The 22,603-nt window shown below is 37.8% G+C and overlaps 1 protein-coding gene across 5 annotated transcripts in view; it reads left to right on the forward strand.

Annotated features, from left to right (window-relative positions):
* The window catches only part of PAG1 (phosphoprotein membrane anchor with glycosphingolipid microdomains 1), a 120,150-nt gene that overhangs the window by 74,957 nt on the left and 22,590 nt on the right, over positions 1-22,603 (forward strand). The gene's annotated exons all lie outside the window — the stretch shown is intronic.

Raw genomic sequence — 22,603 nt, forward strand, 5'->3', positions numbered from 1 at the left:
TGCCACAGTGAAGTCCTACACTTCTTGTAAGACATCCCTGCTTGTTTTGTCTTTGTCTAATATTGTTGGTAGTGTACATAGTTGAACTCGCTTTGTATTTTGGCATTTAAATGTATTAGGTGGTTTCAAATACGACCTTTTATTTGTAGCAGTTTGATTCACAGAATGGCACAGAAAGATATGAATAAGGTTGTGGTGTATTTGTCAGGAGTCTATGGAGAATATACAGTAAATAGACATTTGTGTAATTAAATATACAATATGATGGCAATTCCTACCAATGTAATGGATCAGCCCCCAAATATTTAGTTATAGATATTCCAACTTTGCTGCACATAAAAGCTTATGATAAGGCACATCCACCCACATTAATCATCCTAGAACCTATAGATATGAGAGTGCATTACATTAATAGATGCAGGAGCTGTGTCTTGAGATCCAGCTTTCTACGAAGTCAGAATTCAGATGTCTACATAGCGGTGGCTTCTATCACAGAATTATCCTTTTATTTTCCGGTTTACTGATATATTGAAGTGAAAGACAGTAACAGACTCCATGAGTAGAGTGCAGCTTTCCAAATGCAATATTCCATAGCAGTGAATTGGACATCATCTTGCTTTGACCTTCACTGAAAGTAAAAATAAGTAACAATTTATTGTTGCTTTTTACTCCACTGGATAAACCAGTTGGTTTTTTATTACAAACATCTTATTGTTTTCACCTATGTTGCTGAACTATAAATAAACTATATCTAGGAGTAAATCGCATAAAATATTTATCTGACTTTCTGTTTGTTGCTCATTGGCAAACACATGTACCTTGCAGTGTTTTGGGCTCAGATTCTATACAAGATTGTGTCTGTCTGTACGTTCTACATCTGTGGGGTTTGCCCATGCAAAAAAATAATGTCCTCTTTACAGTATTGGCCCGGTGTGTAAGCATGACTGTAGTGAGCACAGGAGATTGTGGTATTCTGAGAGCAGGAAGTGATGCGATTGGGTTCTCATCTCTACAGTATTTGTGGTGTTTGGTTTTATGTACGTGTGAGCGTTTATCATATATCAGTATGCACGGGATATTTTCAGGTTATGACATTTTACCTAGTTTGATCCCCTCCAGAGATGCAATCTTTGACCTCCTGCACAACATTTATTTCATTTTCACCCCAGGACTGGGGATGTAGCTTTTGGCTTCCTGATTGGCCTGGATGAGATAACTTCCACGCATGCAACCAGGACTTTCTGCACCACAATGCGTATGTGTAGTTTTATTGTATTGCAAGGGAAAAAGAGCCAGCTGGTAGGTTGCAGCATCTATGACTGATTGCACAAATTGGACAGGACACAGCATGATTTATTAAAACTCACCAAGACTGCAGAAGATAATCTATCATAGGTGAACCTTGGTGATCAAGCAAGCCTGGAATAGATTTCTTAAAAATCATCTGCTAAATGTCAATTGTTTTACATCCTGGACCAGATGCATTACAGATTTTCTAGATCACCCAGGTTCTCTACTTTATCTTCTCCAATAAATCAGGCCCAGTCTCTGTCATTGTAAAGACTGGATGATAGCCTTTTGTGTTTTCTTAAAAAAAAAAAAAAAAAAAAAAGACTTTTTCTGCTTTACAGTCTGAACGATTGTACAATTGCACACCTTGTTCCCATTTTAACGTTTATATATAGATGGTTGTAATGTCACTTATGGTGCTGCAAACAAATGGTAAACTAGGAAAGAAATCATCTAACTGCCATTTGGCTGTGGTTTTTTTTTAAAAAAAAAAAAAAAAAAAAAAGACTTTTTCTGCTTTACTTGAATCAGTTTGTCTTATTGTACCTCATGGCTGTGCTGTTTACGTTTATATATAGATGGTTGTAATGTCACTTATGGTGCTGCAAACAAATGGTAAACTAGGAAAGAAATCATCTAACTGCCATTTGGCTGTGGTTTGCCCATTAAAGCAGGTGGTTGCAAGAAAAGGGCTGCGTAACCATCAAGGCTCTCATTTTACCTGGACACTAAAGTACATAAAACTTTATAAAGTTTGCTTTACTTTGTGCTTCATAAGACTGCATGTCAAAACAATACAGTTGATGCAGAAACCAAGAACCAAGCTTGACTTTTTCAATGAAAACTAATCTTTGTTAATGGCTTCAGCTGTCTATCTCTGGATCTACTATATGCTTGAAATCTGTTGCTCATTGGAAACTATTCATTTCTATCAATTTAGGAATGGCTTCTTCAAGTCGAGGAGCTCTGCAGATTAACAGTAGCAATGGCAAAACCTAGACTTGAATTTGAGAATATCATTGATAACATAGCAGTGTTTTGGATTGGGTTTTATTTGGCTGCCCTTAAAGGCAGCTTGGGGGGGGGGGGGACATTTTTTTCCTCTTAATTAGTAAAAAATAGTGTTTTTTCTTTCTTTCTCTGAAGCAATACTGCTAGCTTTGTGAGATAAAAACTTCATTGTTATATTTTTTCAGCTTTATTTGTGTACCTTTATTTGTGTACTGTTTTATTGAAAGTGGCCTACATAAACGCACTGTTTGAATTGCCCAGCATTGTAAGACAGAATATTGTTGATAGTAAGCCTCTCAATTCCCTTGAAAATAGGAATTGTGTTTCCAGCAAAAGAGTTCTAATGGTAAAATCAAAAAATGTATCACACAGGGATGACACGTTAATAATTCAATTTGTTTAAAAAACTGTGTGGGAAAATTTGGTCCACAAAATGATTTAGCACTGGTGAGGATTTCTGAACTTTAGAACTTTACTTTTTACAAAAACTTTGTCTCTATTACATGTTTATGTACACTAAAAAAGTTGTGTTTCCTCTATACAGATGTGTTGTAACTTGTTTTTTATCTTGATTCTTTTATATCCTATATCTCTCTGAGACATTGCTTAACAAGGATTTTTAAATGCAATAGTACAGCACTTTGCAGGAAGTATGGAGACGTGACAACTGCTTTAGCTTTAGTATGAAAACTCAGTAGTGTTGAGATTCTGGGAAGGGGAACATTGGTGTACACAGTTACCACAGACTTAGCATGCGAGACATCAGCACTTCCTAATCACATATTATAGTGATCTGCACAACCAGTGAGAAACATAAATAGCACTGAGAATTACATGCTGTGTTATGCTGGGATGCTATTTGTAGATGTAGTTGAGAACAAACACAAAGCTAGATTATACATCATGAAATGATCAGAGGGCGGTTTGTCATTTGAGACGATCCATTCACTCTATGAGCAGACGATCTGTAGAAATGTCTATGTACTTGTATTTCTTGTTCAGCTAAACTATCAAGTAGAAGAGCAGAGCCAGCACTAGTTCATCATAAGGGGAACTGTATAGATTAGGATATGTTTGATGAACCTGAATGCTACTTCCAGCTGTGCTGATTGGTCAGATACTCCCACACTTTGTTGTTCTAATTCTGACTTCTGAACAACTGACCACATGGACCCATGTTGTCCTTCGAAACAAGAAATGTACTTGTTGCTGATAATAGGAAACCTTACCAGCACACAGAGGAATATTTATTTTTATTTTAGCTTTCTCCATCAGTATGCAAAGGTTGTCTTGTTTGGATAAAAACTTCATAAGGTTAAAAGTAACTTTTAAAAGGTCAGTTAGATCTCTTTAGAATTATAAGGTGTGCTGCAGACAATGCTAGTGCTAGTTTATTAGAAGAAACATTGTGGGCAGCACGGTGGCTCAGAGGTTAGCACGCTGGTCTTTGCAGCGCTAGGTCCCAGGTTTCGAATCTTGACCAGAACACTACCTGCATGGAGTTTGCAGTTTCTCCCCGTGTTTACGTGGGTTTTCTCTGGGTACTTCGCTTTCCTCCCACATTCCAAAAACATGCAGTTAGGTTAATTGGCTTTCCTCTAAAATTGACCTAAGACTGTATTGAAGATTAACATACATAAAGACATTAACATACGACTGGGGTAGGGACATTAAGTTTTGAGCCTCTGAGGGACAGCTAGGGACATGACTATTGATTTTGTAAAGAGTTGCGTAATATGTTCGTGCTATATAAATACTATGTACTAATAATAATAATCAGATATGACCACATATAGGGTGGCTGACCATTTCCCTCAGTGGGTATTGTCTGCAGTATCTCATAGGTATGATGTTTCCACATACTCTAGAGGCTTTGGTCACTCGCCTAACCATCTCATGTCTGTGGATACCATTTGGCTTTTTCCACCTTAATACTGAGTGTGCTCTACATGCAGATATTAACAATAATCAATGGTCACAAGTGTAGGTGCAAACTGATTGCATTGCAGGGTGTTAATGAACCAGTATGAAAAATACATAAAGCTAAATTATTTAGGAGATTACGACTTTTTTCTAACGTGCAATCATTGCCCCCCCCAACACTCCTTTATAGATGGCACATTATTATCTGATGGCTCAGTTGGAAATTGCTATCAGAGACCTTCTGATATAAAGTATTCTATGGCAGCATCACAAGAAATAACATAAATCTGAGAAGGTTCCAGTAATCATGCACAGCCACAGTTGGATATCCAGCTGAGTTATTACAATGGCTCTCTGACAGCAACTGTACTGACACAGGTTTAGCTATGACAGATTTAATGTAGGAATAATATTCACAAGTTTCCCTTATAAACTGAAGCCTTGCAAAAGCTACTAAAACCTTTAAAGCTCGGGAATTAGATGAAGCTTTGATTTTTGCTTTCATAGACCAATAGCCAGATTACCTTCTGCCAATGCTGCATTGATGTCTCTCTGAATAATGGCACATTGACATAGTATAGTAAAACATGACAAGCCTGGTAAAATCATGTCATCAGTATGGGGATGAAAAAGAGAAAAAGAAGTGGCAGTGTAATGATGGGAAAGGGAAACTGAGACCCTGCTGCTCAGGCTTCCAAATCCTTAACAATGACATACAAATCAAGGTGAAGACCACTGTGCAATAACCTATGGCAACCTATATTCTTTCAATGCTTTCTTTGCTCTGATCTGATGAGGAGTAAAATTTGCTTAGTATTTATTGCACACAATTGTTAATTTTTGCTTAGAATTCTTGTCTTACGCACAAACTTTAATATAGTTTTTAAGCTCTATCTTTAACCATCCATTGCTGGGATGCTAATATGCAAAATATCTGATCTAAAGCAAACCTGAAGAACAACTTTTGTTTCCCTGTTCACCTTATGTAAAATAATTGTTAGCGAGAGCCATGTTGCATTGGTTCTGCCCTCCACCATTGGTAGCTATGACATGTTAAGGAGGAGGATGGGTCACACGGTTCAGACTGACCTAAACATGGGGAATGGAACTCTTATATATTTTTGGAGTATGTAGTATTTTCCCTAAATTTCGGGACTGTATAATCTAATGAGATGCAAAGGGTACAGTTTTTTCTTGATTTATACACACTTGTTTAAATACATGCAATCCCAATCAGAAAATTTATAAAACAAACCTAACGAAAAACAAACCTAACGAAAACCTCCTGTTTTTTATACTTTGTATGCACGAAGGCTGTTTAGAAAGTAAAGATTTATATTTTTTTATGTATACATGATGATTACTACATGAAGCGGCCCTGTGCTGGCAACTGGGTTGTCACTTTTAGATGGAGTGCCATGGCCTGCATCACCAGGTGTCCAACATTCCCCATGCACGGTACTCCGGTCAACAATATTAGTGCCTAATGAATATAGTTTATTAGGGCTGTATTCAGGAAGAGCGTTGCAATGCCGGTACCTGGTACCGCAATGTTTTTTAAGCATTCTTAGCTGTCCATGAAAGCAGAGACAGCCTGATTCAAGTGAGCAGAAAATTACCTGCCTGACCATTGCAGACAGTTGTGAAGAATGACGGGTGGTGGAGCCTGCACTGGGACCCAGCTGGCTACAGAAAAGGACTGGAAGAAAGTCTATTTGTCACTTAGAGACTTGCTGTACAGAATGAAGGTCTAGAGAGACTGTCAAGGAGAAAGACGTATTACCCCTCTAGCTTTGGGACAAGGTTAAATCGCTTAGGGCTGCAAGCTTAAAAAAAAATGTATTACCTGCTCATTGTGTGCGTGCTTAGAGCTATGATACTTTGTGCTGTCCTATGAAGTCTTAATCCACAGCAGATAGTTGTATGTATTATACCATCTATTTATATTATACCACTATGCATTTAGGTACTTTATTGTAAAATGTATACCCCTGGGTTCTATTATCCCTTGCTCTGATATATATCATGCTTATTGCCATTGGACATGGTTCTTTATTGTAACATAAATACCCCAGGGTTCATATTACCACTTTCCCTGGTGTATAGAACATCTGCTGCCTTTGAACTTTTTACTGAATTGTAACCTGTATACCCCTGGGTTCATATTAGTACTTACCCTGGTATATAACACATAAGAATATAGAATTTTTTTTTTTATCACATCCTGACTTTAGCAGCGTTGATTTTTGGATGGGGCTCATGACATGAGTGAGAGGAAAGCTATAAAACCTCTATCTATTCCTTGAGTGGAGTGGGATTTTTCCTTTATTGGTAAATACAATGCCCACAGTATGATGTATGAGAAAGGAAATGCATTAGGCAAGAAGAACATTGGTTTTTGGTTTTCCTTTTCTTGTCTGAGGTGTGTTAGTGATGGACATAAAACCGTAAAAGCTTCTCCAAAGAAAAGTAGGTTGCAAGATTAAATTTGATGTCTAGGCAAATGGTAAATCCTTCACTACCTATTCTAAACCAGAACTACTTAGTTTGCATAGAGGAACAGTGCAGATTGTTTCTTAGATGTTGGAACTGGCCTTTCTAATTCAGCCGATAGCCTACAATAAGCTTTAAAAGTGCATATGCTAAACTGCCTGCTGGTCTATTCTGGCCATTTGAAGCATGGCATAAAATAACTTCCTGATCTTAAAAAAGAGCTAGTGTGTATCTTAAAAGCATATTCTTACTGCTGTGACTTAATATAATAGTTATATTCATTAGAGACAGCATGTGGAACTGTGTTAAAAGCTGCTCTGTGCTAATAATAAATGGAGGTCTGCAATGCCTCCTCTCTCCTCTGCTCTTGCTAATGTATTTTTGGCACATTTTGTCCCTTGTTTGTTTCTGAGTGATTTCCTTGTGTACGGCTTAGTGCTGTGTCCCAGATCCTTTTTCAAATGATTTAAGGGGGAAACTGAAGTGACTAAAAATGGCTTCTTATTCTTTATCTTGTTTAAAATATCTATATGGTATCTTTTGATTCTCTTAAAGATGTTGCAGAGTAGGGTGGTGGATGGGCTGTTGGTGTGAGATGTGGTAGGGGGCTTCATTTGAAAATCAGCCATGGTAGCAGAAAGCATTGTTGGCCAGGATTTCCAGTTGGGAACATGTTACAAGAGAAGCCTAAAGCAACTCAATGTTATCAATGATATCAAAATTGGAAACTGTACTAAAATAGTTAGAGCAATTTACCATGAACACACAGAAAATAAGGGTTACAAACCTTTGCAGAGCATTCCATAAGGATATGGATCAAGCCCCATATATCCTCAGTTTATTTTAACTATAATTGTCCACTATGCCCTTTATTCAGTAAAATAACCTATTTCTTCCTTATGTTTGGTAAGCTAAGGCCTGGTACACACAAGCCGATCCACTGCCAAATTCCCCACTTTACCCACTGGTCTGACTGATCTTCCTCTATAAATACTTAAATGGAATTGACAAGACACAGCACACACATCTTCTGGCAACACACACAAGATATTCTGGCCCCTCGAATCATGGGGTTGGGTGATATGTAAGGAAAACTAGTACTTCCAAGTGTATTTGATCATTCTTGCACAGAGCTTGTGTACTTAATGTCAATATTTACCAATTTACCAAGAAGGACTGAAAAACTGGTCATTGTTAAATTCACTTCAGGTTGACTTCAGACCTGATAATTTTATTGGATTGGTGGTGAAAATTGAACCATGTGTGCTAGGCCTTACTATCACTTTTCAGGTTATTAGTTTATTATCTTTTGTGGCATTCCACTGCTTAGTTTTCAGACTTTACCGGTTCCAGTGCCTCCTCGATTTCTTGCCTTGTTAATCTGTAGCATTGAGTTTTGATTTTGTAGCCCTTTAACAAGTCATAGTTTTATGGCCTCAAATGCATATTGTTACATCTTTCGAGTATCTGAGTGACGGGCCCTGTCCAGCCTGACTGTGTTAATAGAGCAAAACTGAATTGACATACTCCTAAATTACAGCTGAGGCTCATGACTTGAAGCTCTATGAAGCGTAACGAATCATCTGACTTAGGTAGAAGAGATCTTACAGCAAACCTCTGTTCTGCATGTGAGACAAATGTCTCCTCAAATGTGAGATTTTATAGCCGGGACTGTAGAATTTTCATACTTTTCCATTATTTGATCATTGATATGTAGCCTTCAAATTTTGTCTGACAGTTCATTCTACATGAAGATGCAATTATGTTCTTACTAAAATGTTTCAGATATATTTGAAACTCCCTTTCCAAAATTAAACCTCTAAAAAACGAGGTGCATAAATACTTTTCTTTAGGTCATAAATGAAGAAGCATCTATACATATATCTTTCTTAGACTGTTACAACTCAGTAGATGGAAAGGTTTGCTTGTCCTCACAAAGAAGCCCATCAGCTTGCTTAAAATGTGAATGAAGCCTTTAAACTATTTAAGCCTGTTTAACGTCACAAAGCATTCCTACTTTTGTTGCATGAAACGTTTGATGATAAACTAATATTCCAGACAGAAGATAAGCTCTGATTGGGGACATATAGTTGACTACAAAGAGTCATGGCATTTCAGAGAAAATTAAGTTGAACTTAAGACTAATGATACTGACACATGCAATGCGGTCATAAAAAAAGAAACTGCACAGCTGTAATGTCTATCAGCTCAAAAACCCTAATGACCAACCTGAAGTTATTTGGAACTGTGTGGACTTTAGGGCCCCTCCAACTGAAGTCTGTGTTTTCTGATTTGAAACCTTTCAGTGAATCTAATTTTAAAAATGTTATGTTTGTGAGTTATGAGCCACGTTTTTTTTTTTTTTTTTTGCTCTTGGTTTTCCTCTGATCTGATTATCAGGGATCTTGCTGTTGCTCATTTTTTAAGGGGTTGTAATATACATGATTTCAAGCGGTCTTCTCATATAACATGCTCAGTCTGTCTGTCTCTTGAAGCATTTCCCCAACAGCCCCCTTAGCATGTCCACGATCTGACCATCACCTGCTGTATGTCTGTAGTCCCTGACAGCTTTCTGTAGCCATATATTTATTAGTATTAATTGTGACCCTTTGGTGATCCCAGGGGCTGCACTTGAAGCCTTCTACATAAAGTAAGTTGACCTTCACTGTAAAAACTAGTGACATTTAAATTTTACTTTTTAGAAGAAAGTTTCTTCTCTAGTGTTTCTCAAGGGATTTTAAAAGAGTGAAATGTATTTAGAAAATGGTCTGTTGGATTACTTTGGCCTTTGTCTCATTGTAGCAAAAGAGAGCTTCGAAAGTGTCCAGAGCAGTCAAGTAATATATTATGAAGGTATATTGTCACAATCCATATTTCTCATAAAACTTGGCCAAGGATTACTTTATTAGAAGAGCTATAAATTCAAAATAGCACCCCCTCCCCATGTTAGAGATTAAGATGGGTAGTTATATGACATGTCTAAAATGATAACTTTACTGTTATGATTAGAGATAATAACTTGGACAAGTATTATTTAATGTTGCTTTGCCTCCATGTACTATGGTAACAAGTACAATATTTGCATATATGACTATTTGCACTGGTATCAGTCTAATAACACAGAAGGAAGGTCATCTGCAAAATTCATGCAAACAAGCCACCTCTAATAAACTGATATGAATGGGTAACTGGCAGGACAATTGGAAAAATACAACATAAAAAAGCCACTTTATTTCTTGCATTGTGTATTCTTAGCCTTTAAAGATAACATTTGTTATCTTGGCCTATTACACAGGCTTGTATGGTTTGGTACAAAATAGTTAGTCGGTTTCACCTTTTTTAGGATTCAGTTGTGCGGGAAGATTTGCTAATTGCCAAACTGTTGAGCTAAGCTAATGGCTGTAGTCAGTTTTTGCGAACCATTCAGAATATCAAGATAATTGTAGAGTTAAGTAAATGCAGACCCTAAAGCTATGTACACGTGTGCAGTAATTGTTGTTGCAAATGAAAGATTAACGACCTATCGTTCAATAATCCATTACCAAAAAAAGTGCACAAAGACAGGCCAACAATGTTCCTGCAAATGAACGACCATCCTGGTGGATCTGTTTGGGCAATGATCGTTTGCCAACTATTGTGTGTGTATGGCCTTTCAGTGATTGTGGATGGTTTTACGGTACATGTCACTTTCTGCATTTTTCAAACTATCGCATCTAGTGTGTTTACATTATTGGTGGATTATTTTTGAACAATCGTATTGTTACCGCATGTACAGAATTGTGCATTATACGATCGTTTACAATAATCGTTGATTAGCATGTGTGTACCTAGTCTAACAAATAAGACAATTCGTCTGCTAAAGCACATCCTTTATAAAAAAAAATAAATAAAAAATAAAAAAAAGGAAAAATAAAAATGTGGTATGGTTAGGAAAAAGGTGTTAAGGAGTAATTTTTAGGAGATCCTTTGAATGGAGATTTGCTTTGAGCTGCTGTTTTACTATTAAAAAAACAAAAAAAAAATTGCGCTTACCTTTTATAGTGTAAAGCAGACGATCGCTCCACAAACTTGAGTTCAGTGAGACCCCGCCGTCCTGTCTTTCTCCTTGCACTTGCGTGAGATTTTTTTTGCATTCCAAAAAAGACTGCAGCTTTGTAATTACAGTGGGAGCAGCTTGCAGCCTCCTGGGATATGGAATGTGTATATATCCCAGGAAGCTGCAGGTTTCCCATTCAGTCTTTACCACTGCGATGGGTAATGGGGGTGATAGGTCCACTTTAACAAAGCAGCAGGAGGGTGTGTGGAAGGAAAGAATCCATCGAAAACAAAAAAAGCTTATTAAGAAAGCATTGTCGGAAAATACCAGGTGCACTTTAAAATATCTTAATCTATACTGCTAGGTAGGGTGGGTTAAAGTGACTTTTATTTTGCTTTACTTTTAAAAAGTAAAGGGTCACCACATCCTAGGTCCTAGTAATGAATTTGCCAGAAATGCAGTTCCTATCTCAATCTCACCACCTCCAATAGCAGACCTCCCCAGCTTTTTTTTTCTTTATTCTTTATGGCACAAGTGGGTCTCATCGTGTGATGAACAACAGACACCAGCATAGCAGCCTCCTGTCAGATCCGGGAGCAGAGCTTGGAAATTGCTGGCTTCCTAACAGAGCCTTTTAATAGCTGGTACAATGTACAATTTATTTTCCTAATGGTTAGACAAGATAGGGCCTGGCGTTCCCAGGTGTGCCGTGTTATAAATGGCAGGCATTGAGCCCCACTATTTCTCCTGCTATGAAATACTGTCCGTGGTGGCAGTTTAATGAGAGCAATGAAATGTTATGTGGCATTTAGCAAGAAGGCAGGAGCGTTGTGATAGTGTTGAGGAATTGATCACTGCCAACTTCAGCCATATTCTTTGCCTGTCCCTGTATATATTTATGAAAGCTGAAAATACGGCTGAGGTCTGTTGGGCTTAAGATTGTTATATAGTTCAATACAAGCACAATTTCTTCAATCTTCCCATCACATAACAGGAAACAATGCGTATTTAGGAAGGTTGACTTAGACAGTAAGGGGCTGTTTTATTACATTAAGGAGATTAGATAGGACACATCTCCCAATACCCTTAAGCTGCGTACACACTGCCAATTTTTGTCGTTGGAAAGGATCTTTCACGATCCTTTCCAACGACAAGGGAGTGCACGATGCATGAACGGTGCTGTACATACAGCACCGTTCATGCTCTATGGAGAGGGGAGGGGGAGAGCGACGGAGCGGCACCCTGCTGCGCGCTCTCCCCCTTCACTTTCATTACGATCGGCTGTCGTCCATCGTCCGTGGATCCGGCAGGTTGGTCGTCCGGACGGTGGACGACACCGACTGTACACACGGCAGATTTTCGCCCGATAATTGGCCGATGCCGATTATCGGGCGATAAAAATCTGACGTGTGTACGTAGCTTTAGTGATCCTAAATCCCAACTTCAGCTTATCGCCTTTCCTTCCCTTTCCAAATAAAATAAAAATCAAAGCATACATGCATACTTTAAGGCTGGCTTCCATTACGACTTCATTATTTTAAAGTCACCCAAATGCACTAAGGGAATAGATCTGCATTGCATTGTGTCATTACTTACTATTATGTATTGTTGTCTGCTGTGTTTTAGGATGTCTTAGCACAAAGCTTGTATGGTCATCCACCACAGTACACTGCAAAGGTATAAAGAGCCCTTAGTCTCGGTTGCTTTTAGGTGGTCATGTCACATGCTCTTTTACTTTTCCAGCCTATCTTCTCCACTTTAAGAACGGTGGCTGTACTATGCAACATTACACTCTGCGTCTAAACTGCATGATGGCACTAAGCTCAGGTAGTGTGTCATTGAGACCCTGGGTTGAGTGGAGGTGGTTGTAAAATAATGGCTTTATTTACCATAGAAAAATGTGGTAATGGGCAGTTAAATATTATTCTAGATCAGCTTTTCTCAATATTTTTACCACTGAAAAGCCCTTAAAAAATGTTTAGGTTCCCATGCATGCTAAACCCAGTTTACTTGGGGCCTTTAAAGTGGTGGCCACAGTGGAAAAAATGCCACTGCCTTAACGACTACTAAAAACAAAATTTGGAATCAAGCAGCTAGGAAGTGTTGGCCCCAGAATTATGCAAATTGAAGATCAGTCAACCACAGCTCAAGGAACCCTAATTAAGAATTGCTGCTTAAAGACCATTTCCCAACGATTCCTCAGATCAAGTATCTGGGTGACCTTCCTACTAAAGATCCAAATTTTTATTTCTCCTGCTTTTCAAAACTACCTGGAAATGTAGCCTATATAACCATGAAGGTTTTTTTTTTTTTAAAGCTCTGTATTATCCATGTATTCTGTGCATGTACATAGGCACCATGATAGTGTTTCATAGGTCAGTAGGCCATGAAAGGTAAAATCCAGTTATCCGAAAGCCTATTAACAGGATTGACGACTAAGCTGTGCATGAACCTTTTATAAATTCTGGTGCAGTAACCGAGGTATTTAAAGCGTGGAGCCTGTATGGTTTAGCCTGCAAGAAGATTCCTGGAATACAGCTTGACAGCCCATATAAATGTCCTGTTCATCGGCGATTAACAGCGCTGTTTGTTAAGTGCTTGAAAAGGAGGCACTTCCACTTTAGCCACTTGCAATGAATTGTTAATTTGCTTTTATATGGAAAGCAACTCTGCACCTTCTGCTTTGTTACTGTGGCCGGCCAACACCCTGCTGCTTTGTTCTCCACAGGAATACTCGGCATTGGTTTATTCTGATTATTACTGCTGGAGCATGTGTTTTTTTGTTCACAGGAGTGGCCTGAAATTATGCCAAGTTTTTATACAAAGTGTAGGCTGATTTACTATTTATAAGCAAGTTTGGGTATGCATGCACTGAGCCAAATGTAATGCAAAGCGACCAGTGTTTGTTGCACTGATTTAGTAGCTCATTATTTGATGCTGCATTCTTTTTCAGTTTGATTTGTCCTGCTGGGAGAGCCTCTGACAGCCAGGCAGAATGTTGGATGGAAACCACAAGCACTGAATGTGTTTCAGCACCTAGCGCATGTGTCTGCTCCAAATAAAATAACCGGGAAGGATACAAATTAGATTCTGTCAATCATTCCTGCTTTTTTTTTTTTTATAAAAACAGCCAAAAAAAGCACTTCAATTTAAAATTTTAGTTTGTATGCAAATGGTGGGAATTTTTATGATTACATGTGGCAAATATGTGCTGAAACCCTTTTAGCCTCATTTTCACACTATATTAAAGTGTGTGGGAAGAGTCCTTGCATAATGCTCTGTTGTAGTCGGCAGCATAAGGGAATCAGTATGGTAAAGGCTAAGTAAAGTTCATGTCATGTGGGTGTGCTGGGTTTCTATTTTTTACTTATGTTTCTTTATCTTTATTGTGACAGATGGTGGGAAAGAGAATGGGGTACACAAGATATTTGTGTGACATGGCCATCATAAGAAATGTGAATCAACTAGTTTATTACACAATAAGTGTCATTTCATAAACTTTACAACTAAAAAAAACAAAATCAACTCTGCCCAGTATATATACATTCCAAGCCAACATCTTAAGTCTTGTCCCCTTTGGGGCCATAAATTCTTATCTGATGAATGTATGATATGTTCCCATGAGCTGGTGAATTGCTGATGCAGTTAATGTTAGACTCCAGCCACAACAAAAGTTATTATCAAACACGTTTCCTTTACAGATTAAGGTAAGCCACTTTTGTTGCCTTATTCTTTTAAGAAAAGTACACAGACTGTATAAAGCTTCCAAGCCCATGTGGGCAGTGTTATGATCCGGGGTTGCTTCATTTGGTTGGGTTCAGCATCAATATGTGCCCATAAAATGTGATCAGCTGATTACCGGTAAATACTAAATGACCAGGTTTTTGGCTATTTCGGGCTCCAGGATTCATTGGGCTAAACTTGTGAAAGAATAGTTCAGGGAGCATTAGACATCATTTTTACACATGGATTGGCCATCATGAAGTCAACCCAATTGAGAACTATTGGGATGTGTTGGAGACTTTACACAGCAGTCTGACTCTCCCAACATAAATATGTGTGATTTGTGACTTTTAGTTTTTTTTAGACTTTTGCAGTCTTTTTTTTTCTTTCTTTCTTTTTTTTGAAACACAGCATATTGTGCTTTGCTGTAGCACTAATGTATTGGCACCTAATGTCATGGGTTGAATTGTCATTTTAAATTGGTCTTACCTGAGTACAAAGCATCATACATTGCAGTAGCAGGCTTTAGTGTTACCACAGGGCATTGGTTTGAAGGAGCCCCAAGGTGATTAGAGACATGACGTGGCAGTCGCAAGAGGATTTACTCATTCATTTGGGCATCTGTATTTCGGGTGCAATTTTTTTTCACTATGTTACTTCTGAAAAACCTCTGCTAGTGCTATAAATGTTGAGTGATGACATTTTCCTATAAACAAAGGCATATGCATTTAAACTAAGACGTATGAAATAAACAAGACTTGACGTAATTAATATAAACCTGTACTAATTGCATGTCCGAATATAATATTTCTCACTGTAATTTTTCTGAAACCCCTCTTCTAGTATTACAAATGTTGACCGTAAAGTGATGACATTCCTTGCCCCTTTATTTTCTGTGTGACAGCCCCTCTGTTCTCTCCTGGCTCTGTGTCCTCTGCAGTGCTTGTATATTCCATGAATCCGCCTGCAGCATTGTGAAAATCTGCTGAATGGTTTTTAAATGTGTTCATTCAGAAACTGCGCTCTGGTCAGATACAGCAATGTGGCTGTGGCTTTCCAGTAATTACTGCTAATGAACTAATTAAAGATTGATTTAAGTCAGTGTTAGGCTTGTAATATTTGATGAAGTCTGTGTGCATTGTGTGGAAACAAGTCATTTCTGCAGAATAAGTCGCACAAATTTAAAGATCTTGAATTCATCTTCTTATCCGTGACTAGATTTGAAATAGTGTTAATTCATTTTCCTTATAATGATGATGGAAGTAGAAGTGGGGGGGTCGTAGATGCTGAGGCTGCAGTCACATAACAATTACCATACTTGCCATATAGGCTTCATTGATGTGTGCTCAGATTAGCGGTGTGCCTGGAATGGCAATTTATTTTGTTATAAATTGACTTTTTATCTGTAGCTGAATGTTGTAACTTTTTATAAACTAAACTGGTTTTCATTTAGGGATAAAGGAGAAGGCTTTTGGGTAGAATGGCTGTAATTTAGTCTATTTTAAATGTTATACTTTAAGCATATTAAGGATTTAATTTTGATGGCTGCACAGTCTACTTGATAATTAACTTATGTTTTTTTTTTAGATGTTGCTATATTGCACTTAGTACTGGTGATCTCCGATTAGACCGGAACACCTACAGCTAGTATCTTGTTCCTTTTCACATGGATAGCCCGATGTATTAAACGCCAAAACTATGTTCCCGCAGCCACCAATTAGATTCAGACCTGTTTCTGAAGTTCAATTGTGACTTGCTTAGAAATCTAAATGCACATTCATTAAACTGCCCCTCTATGAAGCTTCATGAACCATATCTTTCATAATCAGATAATAAAATGAGCTCTGTACACACAGTGTTCTATTCTATGGCAAGGGGAGGGGAAGGATGAGTGAACAGTACCCCACTGTTCTCTCTTTTATTGAAGATCTAATAATCTATTCCCGATCAGTCTTTCATTGATCTGCCAGGGTAGATCAATGAATGACGATGGGAAACAACGAACATGATCTTGATTGACAATAATTTGACGTGTGTACACACCCTTAAACTTTTTGTTCTATAGCAGTGGAAAATTACAGCACTATGCTACTAAAAGTTAAAATCTATGTTTGTGAGGTGGCTGCACAGGTATTTATTTAACAATTTGATATGGGGGCCACATCTTCTGTGCATACAGCTCTGCCTTTCCCCAGACACCGGCGAGTCAGTTTTCCATAGGCTTAGGGCTAATCTATGGCACTAAGTGTGCAAATTAGAATCCAGCCCTGGAGTTATCCGGGTCCTAGAGGTATCGCCTGGCTGGGCTTTACTCCTTAGAATTTAATAATGCAATCAGCCAGAAATCTCATCCTTCTCGCCATACTGACACATAAATCTTGCAACACAGATTGAGGTTTCAAATTTCTCAACTCCAGTTTACAGCAGTTGTTTGCATTCAGTGTCACAATATTTCCCTTGGCTGAGATTGTTTCATCATATGGAAGCTGAGGGTGAGCACTGCAAACTAATGTCTCATTTACATGCTGTGGTGTTTGCTGTGCTAATTAGATGTAGTGTCTCAGGCAGCAGATTGGGAAGGAAATATAAGATAGCCATACACTGCCTGGTTTTGATCTGGCTATACTGTGGATCTATCCAAGATAATCTGGTATTGCTCTAGTTAAAGCACAACTCTAGCACAAACTTTTTTGGGGGGAGGGGATTTTTTAGGGGAAAGTTAAGTACCCCTGTTGGGGTCTGTCCCTGTTTCTTTGATTTCTTCCCATGCCTTCTATGTTTAATGGGTGTGAGAACAGGAAGTAAGAATACATCTCACATCCTCTTTCTGGGAAAATTGGAAGTTGGGGAAAATCCTTTCAAGGAGGACACAATAAATCACATTGCTAGTAGAGTTTGTACTCTATATCATTAGACTGTCAAGAGATCTGCTGTTCTTTCCCAAGCACCTGGGATTTTGGCAGTGGGTATTAACACTTGTAGCCTATTATTCATGCCATGACAGTTATCGCATCGATCTATCTTAACTTTGATGACCACCAATAATACCAACGGGGCTTTTTGTGCAGATGCAGCTGAGGGCCTACAGTGACTTACTGTATATGGAAAAGCCACTCTTAGTCGGGGTATTGTAGAACCCCAGGGTTTCTCTAGAGGTTTCTAGGGGTTGCTTGAACTTATTGACTTCCCTCTTGATGATGTCTTCATAGTTTCGGGGCCAATAGCACTTGGTGGAGCCAGCTGCATGATTAATTGCACTGGCTACCAATTTGAGGCTTTTTTCCTACTGACCATTAATAAATTGGTTTTCGCGCTATGCAATTAAAGGTGGATAGGTCAGTAGTGGGGATTTAGTTCCGTTGTAAAAAAAAGGAAAGATGAAGAAGTAACAAAGTAACAGGGAAGACCGATTTGAGGCTTTCCCAGATAATAAAGATAATTACTGGCATATTGAGCTGCCAACCCCTTAGGGAGGGTTAATTAGGGAAATACAGGTTCCCTTAAATGTATCCTTGACTAAATCCACTCCCTCCTCTGGCACCAGATAGCCCTGCCTGTCACCATGACAACTATCTCCCATCATGTTCTAGCAAGGATCCATATAATGCTGTTTATGGTTTTATAGGCCTTGACTCGAGATGTTTATTTTGCAACTAATTTACATTTTCCTGAACATAAAAGATGATAATGCAATCCAACAGAAACAACAAATCATCCCTAACAAAAACTGATGATCATATCTGTGCATTAACCTCCAACTTTGCACAGAAATGTCATCTGGGGTTGGAATGAAATATATTACTGTCATTGTGCGATAGACACGCTTGATTTATCTGGCCCAGTGAGCAGAGCACACAGAATTGAAATGACAAGACAAGCTAATTAGCTAACGTAATTTAATTAATGCTCAGCCTTCCTCTTCTTTTGCTACACAATTAAATTTTTTTTTTGCAATAATTTGATGAGGCCAGGACTGATTTTCTCGCTAGATACGATTTATCTGCACATGATATGCCTACAGGTTTTTCAGTTTAGTCATAACTTGTTGTAATATGGAAGATTATGCAGGCCCAGTTTATGATATGGCCCTATTCTACAAGGAAACTAAATGCTATACATTAATAACTAGGCAGTGTCATCTATTATATGTAATAAAGGATGATTAGTAATTAACGATACACAACATGGCCCCATGGCACAATTGAATACAATGCCATTCGTGTAGTATTTTATAGATACTAGGAATAAAACATCTATTAATAATAGGAAAGCAACTGTGGGTCAGACTGGCTATTATCATAGTCGCTATCTACATAAAATAATAATTGGGGACATTTTGCAACTGAGCTCTTTCTTAGCTCCTTATATCTAATGCTGTTTTGAAGTGCTAGTTACTACATATGACCTATTAAAAGTAACTTTTAATATTTTTGTCTTGTATTTTTCATCCTTTTTCCATCCTTAGCCATTTTAATGCATTTTTTAATAGATTTTAGGGTGGAAGAAAAAATATTTGTGTAATTAAGGCAACCCCATGTATATTCACAACAGAATATCGTGAATTCAACCTGGTAGAACAGCCCAATTCTAGGGCTCCCAATCCAGTTTAGAAGAGTTTTTTTTAGCCATTGGCACTACTGAATATAGGCTAAGGTCTAGTACCCACTAGCTGATCTGTTGCCAACTTTGTCCTTTACTAGCCAATATAATAATCTTCTCTGATCAGTAATCTGTCCCAAAACACTGCACATATTTGTATGATACATTTAGAATAATTGATTGGTATTCTAATTAGATGGGATCAATAATTTAAAAGCACAACATGACTTGTGTATTTTGATCAATGTTTACCAATATTTCTGATCTATCCACATCTGGAAACCCAAAAAACACTTATGATCTGTCAGCTGCTTATTTCTTTGCGTATTCACTTCAAATCCTGACTTATGTTGTTTTATTTTAAAACTTTGAGAGTTTTTAAAATGTTAAGTTTTGTCTACAATCTATATGAAACATTTAATCTAAAATCTCACTTATACCTTGAATACTCATCAAGCAATATTTTTAAGGGTTTGGTAGGAATTGTTCACTTTCAGATGGTTTGTCTGTAACTGTGTTCAAATGTGAAAAAAGTAGTGCAGCACTTGTTCCCTGGAAGAATTCCCTTGTGATATTTAGAGTTTACTTAATTTTTTTTTTGTTCTAAGCCATTAACAAAATCAAGAAACCTATTTATTAGGAACATCATTGAATATACTGTACTACAATCTAATAAACATTTTCCAAGTGAGTGAAAGATTAATATTTTGGAGGCTGATGGCTCACTGGATTAAATGAGATGAACCAAAATTGTATAAACATTGTGCAAATAAAGGTTATTTCAAATAAAAACCCTAATGCTTTTAGAATAGTCCAGCTATTTTGTAAATTTAGAGTATATTGCTTTGTATGCGGGGCATTGGTGTGCAAACAAGAAGTTGGGTAGAATCAATCACAATTTAAGCTAATCCTTTATAGAGCCTCCAGGGTCTGTCTTGTCAAATGGATTCTAAATAGTACAATGCTACTGAATAGCAATGCACTTTCTGACTGCAAGAGTACAGCAAAGGAAGGAATACAGAAAAAGGAAAAACACAGAGCATACAATAATTATATACCGATTGTTGCAAATAAATATAGAAGACTAATAGGATTTAACCATTTTGTATGAAAAGAAATGGTCAAACTTACTGATCTTTTGTTGGATAATGCTACTGTGCTTTCAACATAGCTGTTGTTATTTATTACCTGGCTGTGATTTGCCTATTGAGACTTGTAGACGTTTTGTTTTTTACACGCAGAACTTTACCTACAGCAGACCATGTAACTGCTCTGGGGGTTTTGATGGACAGGGCACCTGTCCATTGTTGTTTTAAAGTAATTCTTTCAAATATCATACACAAATCCATGCAGCATTTAGTATTTGCATTTTGAATAAAATGTATCCTTGATAGTAGTAACAGTTCGAGGATAAAACATTTTGAATTGCTTTTGGAAATATTGGTACTCAGTAGTATGCAATGTTGAAAACAATTGGCTTCCTTTTTTACTGCACACATATATTATTGAATATATACAATTTTCAATGATCTGATTTCAGTGAACTACCTTCAGATGAAACAAAAGTGCTTTACAGCTCTTCATTATAATGCTTGAGTCGGCCAACTCGTTGAAAATGATATGCTCCCTCCCTTTGCGGGGGAAATGCCATCTCAACAAGTGTTTATTCCAACAAAACAATTGTGAACCTGTCACTGATAACATGATAGCACTGCAGGGTAGAGCACAGAGAAGCTCTCCAGTTTCTCCAGGTCATTCAGTCACTGGTGAGTGATATTCGGCAGCGTTTCAGCAGCCAGCCAAGGAGCAACCTGTAAAAATTGAAAGTGTTTTCATTTAATTTTCCCACTCGAAACACTGGTGAGTTATCAAGCATATATTTAAATATAAATATATCTCCCATCCTATTGTGTGTGAAATTCCCCCACCTACTGGATTCTAAGCTCTTCGGGGCAGGGTCCTCCCCTCCTGTATCACTGTCTGTATTAGTCTGTCATTTGCAATCCCTATTTAATGTACAGCGCTGCGTAATATGTTGGCGCTATATAAATACTGTTTAATATTAATAATAATATAAGCAAACACTGCACTCACCTTCAAAGAAAACCTTGATCCCTAATGTTGTAGGATAACTTCCGTGTACAACATCCTGCCCCAAGTTTGATGCCAGCAGATCTCCATATATCTCACTAATAAGCAGAGGTTAAGCAGAACGCCTTAGATGTCAGTGCAGTTTTGTACATAGTTACATAGTAGGTTAGGTTGAAAAAAGACAAGTCCATCAAGTTCAACCACTAGGGAAATAAACATATCCTAGATATAAAACCCTATAAGACATAGTTGGTCCAGAGGAAGGCAATAAAAAAACCCTGGTACAATTTGCTTCAACGGGGAAAAAATTCCTTCCTGATTCCATGAGGCAATCAGATGTTCCCTAGATCAACAGTCTGTTATCTTTACTTTAAATCCTTAATACCCAGTTATATGTGCAATCTAAAGCAATCTATAGTAGTTGCTAAAACTACTTCCTGAGGGAGCCGATTCCACATTTTCACAGACCTTACGATAAAGAATGCAAAGGGTGTCCTCTTGTTCTTTGTAATATTCTCAAACTGAATAATGGGGAGGAGAGTTCTCTTTATGGACCATTTATATATTTATACAGGGTGATCATATCCCCCCTTAAACGTCTCTTCTCGAGGGAGAATAAATTCAGATCAGCTAATCTCTCCTCATAGCTGAGCTCCTCCATTCCTTTTATTAGTTTAGTTGCCCTTCTTTGCACTCTCTCCAGTTCCTTCTCTGCACTTTCTCCAATTCCACAGTGTCCTTTTTGTGAACCAGTGCCCAAAACTGGACTGCATACTCCAGATGTGGTCTGACCAATGCTTTGTACAGGGGCAAGATTATGTCTCCATCTCTGCAATCTATTCCTCTTTTAATACAAGAAAGTACTTTACCAGCTTTAGATATTGCAGCCTAATTGCATGCCGTTAAGTCTATGATCTACTAGAACCCCCAGATCCTTTTCTGTTTCTCAATCCCCCAAATGTATCCCCCCTAGACAGTATGAAGCATGCATGTTGTTAGTCCCCAAGTGCATAACTTTACATTTATCTATATTGAATGCCATTTGCCTCTTGGCTGCCCAATCAAACAGTACATCCAGGTCTGCTTGTAGATGATAGAAATCCTGTATGGACTTAATTCCATTGCATAGTTTGGTGTCATATGCAAACACAGAAATGGTACTTTTAATCTCAAACTCTATATCATTTTTTTTAAATAACTGAGCTCAGCTCTTTGAGAACACGTGGATGTAATCTATCGGGTCCTGGTGTTTTGTCAACCTTAATTTTGCCCAACTGTTTCTCAATCATATCAATTTTGAGCCATTGTGACTTATTTAAGGTAGTGATATTGCTATTATGAATTTGGATTTGAGCTCTGCCATTTTCCTTTGTGTACACAGGGCTAAAAAAGTGTTTAGTAAATCTGCCTTTTCTTTATCCCCAGTTACCAACCCAG

The sequence above is a fragment of the Pyxicephalus adspersus genome, chromosome 5 (assembly GCF_032062135.1).
Source record: "Pyxicephalus adspersus chromosome 5, UCB_Pads_2.0, whole genome shotgun sequence".
Lineage (NCBI taxonomy): Eukaryota > Metazoa > Chordata > Amphibia > Anura > Pyxicephalidae > Pyxicephalus > Pyxicephalus adspersus.